We start from the raw sequence: 7,525 nt of genomic DNA on the forward strand, positions 1-7,525 counted from the left end.
TGGAGCCTGATTGGTCCCAGGGCGCGGGCCTACGCGCTGCCAGCTGTCTGCTCATGGCTGCCCTCGGGGAGGACGACAGGATGGGTGAAGAGCAGAGAACATTTCATCAGCGTTCAGCGTCGCCCATTGCATGAGTGTCATGTGACTAATAAAGCTTTCTTATTATTATTTTCTTCCCCTCCCCTCCTCTCTCCTCCTCTCCTCCTCTCTTCTGCCATCTTCCCCTCTCTTCTTCCCTCTCTCTCCTCCTCCCCTCTCTCCTCCTCTCTTCTTCCCTCTCTCTCCTCCTCCCCTCTCTCTTCTCCTCCTCCCTCTCTCTCCTCCTCCCCTCTCTCTTCTCCTCCTCCCCTCTCTCTCCTCCTCCCCTCTCTCCTCCTCCTCCCCTCTCTCTTCTCCTCCTCCCCTCTCTCTCCTCCTCCCCTCTCTCCTCCCCTCTCTCTTCTCCTCCTCCCCCTCTCTCTCCTCCTCCCCTCTCTTCTCCTCCCCTCTCTCTCCTCCTCCCCTCTCTCTTCTCCTCCCCTCTCTCTTCTCCTCCCCTCTCTCCTCCTCCCCTCTCTCTCCTCCTCCCCTCTCTCTCCTCCTCCCCTCTCTCTTCTCCTCCCCTCTCTCTTCTCCTCCCCTCTCTCCTCCTCCCCTCTCTCCTCCTCCTCCCCTCTCTCTTCTCCTCCTCCCCTCTCTCTCCTCCTCCCCTCTCTCCTCCCCCTCTCTCCTCCTCCTCCCCTCTCTCTCCTCCTCCCCTCTCTCTCCTCCTCCCCTCTCTTCTCCTCCCCTCTCTCTCCTCCTCCCCTCTCTCCTCCCTCTCTCCTCCTCCCCTCTCTCTCCTCCTCCCCTCTCTCTTCTCCTCCCCTCTCTCTCCTCCTCCCCTCTCTCCTCCTCTCTCTCTCCTCCTCCCCTCTCTCCTCCTCCCCTCTCTCTCCTCCTCCCCTCTCTCCTCCCCTCTCTCTCCTCCTCCCCTCTCTCCTCCTCCCCTCTCTTCTCCTCCCCTCTCTCTCCTCCTCCCCCTCTCTCTCCTCCTCTCTTCTTCCCTCTCTCTTCTCCTCCCCTCTCTCTCCTCCTCCCCTCTCTCCTCCCCTCTCTCTCCTCCTCCCCCTCTCTCTCCTCCTCCCCCCTCTCTCTCCTCCTCCCCTCTCTCTTCTCTCCCCTCTCTCTCCTCCTCCCCTCTCTCCTCCCCTCTCTCTCCTCCTCCCCTCTCTCTCCTCCTCCCCTCTCTCTTCTCCTCCCCTCTCTCTCCTCCTCCCCTCTCTCTCTCCTCCCCCCTCTCTCCTCCCCTCTCTCCTCCTCCCCTCTCTCTCCTCCCCCCCTCTCTCTTCTCCTCCTCCCCTCTCTCTCCGACTCCCCTCTCTCTCCTCCTCCTCCCCTCTCTCCTCCTCCCCTCTCTCTCCTCCTCCCCCCTCTCTCCTCCCCTCTCTCTCCTCCTCCCCTCTCTCTCTCTCCTCCTCCCCTCTCTCTCCTCCCCCTCTCTCTCCTCCTCCCCTCTCTCTCCTCCTCCCCTCTCTCCTCCCCCCTCTCTCCTCCCCCCCTCTCTCCTCCTCCTCAGTGGAGGGTTAATGTAGCAGAGGTGATTAGTCCAACAGCTGTGGAACAGCTGGACCCTGCAGCTCAGTCTAAACACACACACTCTCCTCTCTCTCTATCTCTCTCTCTCTCCCTCTTGCCCTCTCTCTCCCTCCCTTTCTCTCTACATCCCTCTCTCCCTCTCTCTATCTCTCCCTCTTGCCCTCTCTCTCCCTCCCTTTCTCTCTCTCTCCCTCTCTCCCTCTCTCTTTTCTTCACTGGCCTGCACAGTTTAAGGACGTGAGAAATAGTTATAAGGCGGGAATAGCAACACGCCTCCAATGTTCACACACACGCACACACACACACACACACACACACACACACACACACACACACTAACACACACACAGCCCTACGACTGTATTGAGTATTGTTATTCTATTGTTTTTAGTTGACTTGCGAGGCCAGGAGTGACATCATTATTACAAACAAAAAAAGCATTTGCTTCCAACACCTGTAAGACAGCACAGTCATGTGAGGGCCCGTTACACAGCACAGTCATGTGAGGGCCCGTTAGACAGCACAGTCATGTGAGGGCCAGTTAGACAGCACAGTCATGTGAGGGCCAGTTAGAGAGCACAGTCATGTGAGGGCCAGTTAGAGAGCACAGTCATGTGAGGGCCAGTTAGAAGCACAGTCATGTGAGGGCCCGTTAGAAGCACAGTCATGTGAGGGCCAGTCAGACAGCACAGTCATGTGAGGGCCAGTTAGAGAGCACAGTCATGTGAGGGCCAGTTAGACAGCACAGTCATGTGAGGGCCAGTTAGAGAGCACAGTCATGTGAGGGCCAGTTAGAGAGCACAGTCATGTGAGGGCCAGTTAGAAGCACAGTCATGTGAGGGCCAGTTAGAAGCACAGTCATGTGAGGGCCAGTTAGACAGCACAGTCATGTGAGGGCCAGTTAGACAGCACAGTCATGTGAGGGCCAGTTACACAGCACAGTCATGTGAGGGCCAGTTACACAGCACAGTCCATGTGAGGGCCAGTTAGACAGCACAGTCATGTGAGGGCCAGTTAGAAGCACAGTCATGTGAGGGCCAGTTAGAAGCACAGTCATGTGAGGGCCAGTTAGAGAGCACAGTCATGTGAGGGCCAGTTAGACAGCACAGTCATGTGAGGGCCAGTTAGAAGCACAGTCATGTGAGGGCCAGTTAGACAGCACAGTCATGTGAGGGCCAGTTAGAAGCACAGTCATGTGAGGGCCAGTTAGACAGCACAGTCATGTGAGGGCCAGTTAGAAGCACAGTCATGTGAGGGCCAGTTAGAAGCACAGTCATGTGAGGGTTAGTTAGACAGCACAGTCATGTGAGGGCCAGTTAGACAGCACAGTCATGTGAGGGCCAGTTAGACAGCACAGTCATGTGAGGGCCAGTTAGAGAGCACAGTCATGTGAGGGCCAGTTAGAAGCACAGTCATGTGAGGGCCAGTTAGACAGCACAGTCATGTGAGGGCCAGTTAGAAGCACAGTCATGTGAGGGCCAGTTAGACAGCACAGTCATGTAAGGGCCAGTTAGACAGCACAGTCATGTGAGGGCCAGTTAGAAGCACAGTCATGTGAGGGCCAGTTAGAAGCACAGTCATGTGAGGGCCAGTTAGACAGCACAGTCATGTGAGGGCCAGTTAGAAGCACAGTCATGTGAGGGCCAGTTAGACAGCACAGTCATGTGAGGGCCAGTTAGACAGCACAGTCATGTGAGGGCCAGTTAGACAGCACAGTCATGTGAGGGCCAGTTAGACAGCACAGTCATGTGAGGGCCAGTTAGAAGCACAGTCATGTGAGGGCCAGTTAGAAGCACAGTCATGTGAGGGCCAGTTAGACAGCACAGTCATGTGAGGGCCAGTTAGACGTCCAGACTGCAGAGCTGGTGAGAGCTGACCGGTCCTGTCTTTCTGCTGTGTTACTGTATGTGATGTTGGAGTGTGGAGTCACTCCTCCAGCTGCTGGTCTGCTCCCTTGCCTCTTTCTCTTGTCCTCCTCCTCTCCCCCTCTCCTCCACCTCTCCTCCTCCACCTCTCCCCTACTCCTTTCTCCTCATCCTCCTCTCCTCCCCTCCTCCTCTGCTCCTCTCCTCCCCTCCTCTCCTTCCTTCTCTCCTCTCCTCCTCCACCTCTCCCCTACTCTTTTCTCCTCATCCTCCTCTCCTCCCCTCCTCCTCTGCTCCTCTCCTCCCCTCCTCTCCTTCCTTCTCTCCTCTCTCCCCTCCTCCTCCTTTCCTCCTGCTCTCTCCACTCTCCTCCTCCTCTCTCCTCCCCTCCTGTCTCTGACACCCGAGCCTGGATCAGAACCGGCAGCCGGTCTGATTATGGGTCCAGGTTCCTCTGCTATTGAGTGCTGGAGGAACCCCCTCCCAGTCTTAATTACAGGGCCGGCCCGATGGGAGGGCGCGGCCCCGGCAACAGGTGCATGTCAGAGGGGGCCGAGGCACGTAGGAAACTCAACTAATCTCTTCGCATGTTCGCTCTGTCTGGCAGCTCCTGGGCGGCTCCAGCACAGCGCAGCTCTGTCTGACAGCTCCTGGGCGGCTCCAGCACAGCGCAGCTCTGACTAACAGCTCCTGGGCGGCTCCAGCACAGCGCAGCTCTGACTAACAGCTCCTGGGCGGCTCCAGCACAGCGCAGCTCTGACTGACAGCTCCTGGGCGGCTCCAGCACAGCGCAGCTCTGACTGACAGCTCCTGGGCGGCTCCAGCACAGCGCAGCTCTGTCTGACAGCTCCTGGGCGGCTCCAGCACAGCGCAGCTCTGACTGGCAGCTCCTGGGCGGCTCCAGCACAGCGCAGCTCTGTCTGACAGCTCCTGGGCGGCTCCAGCACAGCGCAGCTCTGACTGACAGCTCCTGGGCGGCTCCAGCACAGCGCAGCTCTGTCTGGCAGATGCACGGTCGGCACGTTTGAACGCGGGGCTTCACACTCCCATTGAGGCGGGTGGTGAAACCCTCTTCTGTACCCTGGGTTTTTACCGATTGATTTAAACAAGTGCATGAATGGATAGATAAAGCCGCTGGGACGTTAAGTCTGCCCCAGCCTCTCTCCAGCCTCACCCAGCCTGCTCTAGCCTCCACCATCCTCTCTCCAGCCTCGCCCTGATCCACTCAGCCTCCCCCAGACTCTAGCATCAGCCTCCCTCAACCCAGCCCCCCCCCAGCCTCGTGCATCAGCCTCCCTCAACCCAGCCCTCCCCCAGCCTCTAGCATCAGCCTCCCTCAACCCTGCCCCCCCCAGCCTCCCAGGGGCTAATGCAGCCAGTGATTCATGGAGCTTCCAGAGGCTGCAGTATCTCATCTCGTTCCCCTCTGGGGGGTCTGTGTTCATAATTGACGTGGCTCTAATTAGAAACACAAACAAACATTCCAAACATGTGTTCTGGTTTAGAGTAACAAGGCTGAAACAGCCACATGAAAATACAGTCATCATATGAAGAATAAGTCTGAAATATTTCACAGTGCACTCTCTCTCTTCCTCTCACTCCTCTTTCTCTCTCTCTCCCCCTCGCTCTCTCCCTCTCTCTCTCCCTCTCTCTCCCTCTCTCTCTCTTCCTCTCTCTCCCTCTCTCTCTCTTTCCCTCTCTCTCCCTCTCTCTCTCCCTCTCTCTCCCTCTCTCTCTCTTGCTCTCTCTCCCTCTCTCTCTCTTTCCCTCTCTCTCCCTCTCTCTCTCTTTCCCTCTCTCTTCCTCTCTCTTCCTCTCTCTCCCTCTCTCTCTCTTCCTCTCTCCCTCTCTCCCTCTCTCTCTCTCTTCTTCTCTCTCCCTCTCTCTCTCTTCCTCTCTCTCCCTCTCTCTCTCTCTCTCTCCCTCTCTCTCCAGTGAAATCATCCCCTGCTCTGCTACCAGTTATCTTGCCGTAGTGCTGTTGGTCCAGTAATATAATATACTGGACAGATTACAGTCATTTAGCTAGTGGAGGCAATCAATCCAATAGCTCTTTTTCCCCTTAACGAGACATAGAACCAGCTCTGATATTCATCATAACCCTCACATGTTTGTGATTAATCACATCTCGGAGGGACGGCTGCATCTCCAGGCTGCTGTTAGCCGAGCCTCAGGCACTGTGTCTCTGTCTCTGTATCCCCAGCGTACGAACAGATCTGCTTTCAGAGCTCTGCTTCCCAACCAAACTTGGTCCTGATCTCCACGCCAGTTGCGAGAACATGACGGAGATGGAGCCGTGCACAGCGCGTCCAAGATCAGGACCGAAGATTCAGAACGCTTCATCGTCCATGTATGAACTGGGGGGGGGGCAGGGGGGTCAGGAGGAGACAGACAGCATGAGTAATCCCTCAGCTCAGAGGGGGTGGTGTCGGAGCTTGTTAGTCTGTGATTAATCAGAGCTGTTATTGGCTGATGCCATCCACCTTCATGTCCTGGTGCTTTTGGGAATCTGCTCTTCTCAGCTGGGGTGGACTGGGTCTGTCCTGGGAGAAACGCTCTCTGGTAACATGTCATCTGACAGCCTGTTAGAGCATCTTTAGGTAAATACAGAGGAATAAATGGCATTCATCTAGTAACTAGTTCCTGTTTTGTCTGAATACTGTATAATGTCCCTGTTAGGTCACCTAACACCTAATCCCAGGAAACACCTCTGCATTACATCTTAGATACGGTAAATAACGTGTTCTTACTCTATACATGTAACTACTGTGTACTTGTAAAAAAGGAAACAGATACTCATTCTGGTTACACTTCAGATGAATCAGAATGAGAAACGTTTTTTGCCGTGTAGATTACAACATACCAGGAATCTGTTTAGGTCATTGGTGCATTCAGTAACATGGAGACAACATTGGACAGGGCAAAGAGGACAGTGCAAAGACAGGACAGTGCAAGGACAGGGCAAAGACAGGACAGAGAAAAGACAGGACAGTGCAAATGAGCAGTACAAAATACAAATACAAAAAAGAAAACAATATTCAAAATGGAGTGCGGTCACTGTATATACCGTGTGAGTGTATAAGGTGTAATGTGTGTGCGATGTTTATGTATACATTTTGTGACATGATACGTGTGTATACAGTACCTTCAGTGGTCTTGTGCAAGGATTGCAGCAATAAGGTCCTTGTAATAATCCCAAGTTGGTAATTAGGTAATTATAAGGTGTTTATTGACATTAATACTGTACTGTATGTGTTAATAAGACATTTATAAGTTAATAATGAAGTCTCCGACGCAAATTCAGCCGAGGCACGTATGTCACGGCCGGGGGGGTCAGCAGAGGTTAATCAGTCACGCATGACGCAGCACCAGCTGACTGTAGCTGTCATAGCATTGGTCAGCTCACTAGAGCGCATGTATTTAAGCTGTCAAAAAATGTCATTGTTCGCGTTGCCTTTACTGCTGGTTGTGCATTGCATGCTCGCTGCTTCCGCATTCTCTGCTCTGGCGTCTGCTGCCATTACTGCTATTGCTCGTGTCTGCGCGCTCGCTGCTCCGCGTCTTGCTCGCGTTCCGTGCTCATATTGTGATTTGGTGCGTTTGCTGCCTGCTGCCCGCGGTGTCCTCGCTGCTTCCGCGTTCTCTGCTCTTGCGTTCCTCTCTGCCCGCGTCGTCTCTCCGGTCCGTGGTTTGGGGGTCCGTTTAGTGGCGTCGTGGAGCGCCGGTTTCCGAGGCCGAGGTGCCCGTCTCCCTGTAGCACCGTCGTGCCATACTTGCGTATGGTTCAGTTGCTCGCATAGCTTGCGTTGGAAGTCCGTTTAAGCATTGCTACTCGCCGGTCACTGGGTTTCATTCATGGCCCGCTGATGTCGGAGGTTGTCCATGCCTCGTCTGCCACATTACTCAACTGTCGATGTGCGCCGGGTGCATTCACCATTGAAATGTTTGCAGTTTCGGGCGTGGGCGTGCTATGTGGATTCTCTATGTATTTGGTTCATCTGAGTCCTCCCCTCGCGGCTCGTTCGTGGATTCGCTGGCTGCATGACAGGCTCTGCTGCTCGTTGCTAACTAGCTGGCGTTCGTCAAGGTTCCCGTGTTGCACG

The sequence above is a fragment of the Borostomias antarcticus genome (assembly GCF_949987555.1).
Source record: "Borostomias antarcticus genome assembly, chromosome: 30".
Taxonomy (NCBI): Eukaryota; Metazoa; Chordata; class Actinopteri; order Stomiiformes; family Stomiidae; genus Borostomias; species Borostomias antarcticus.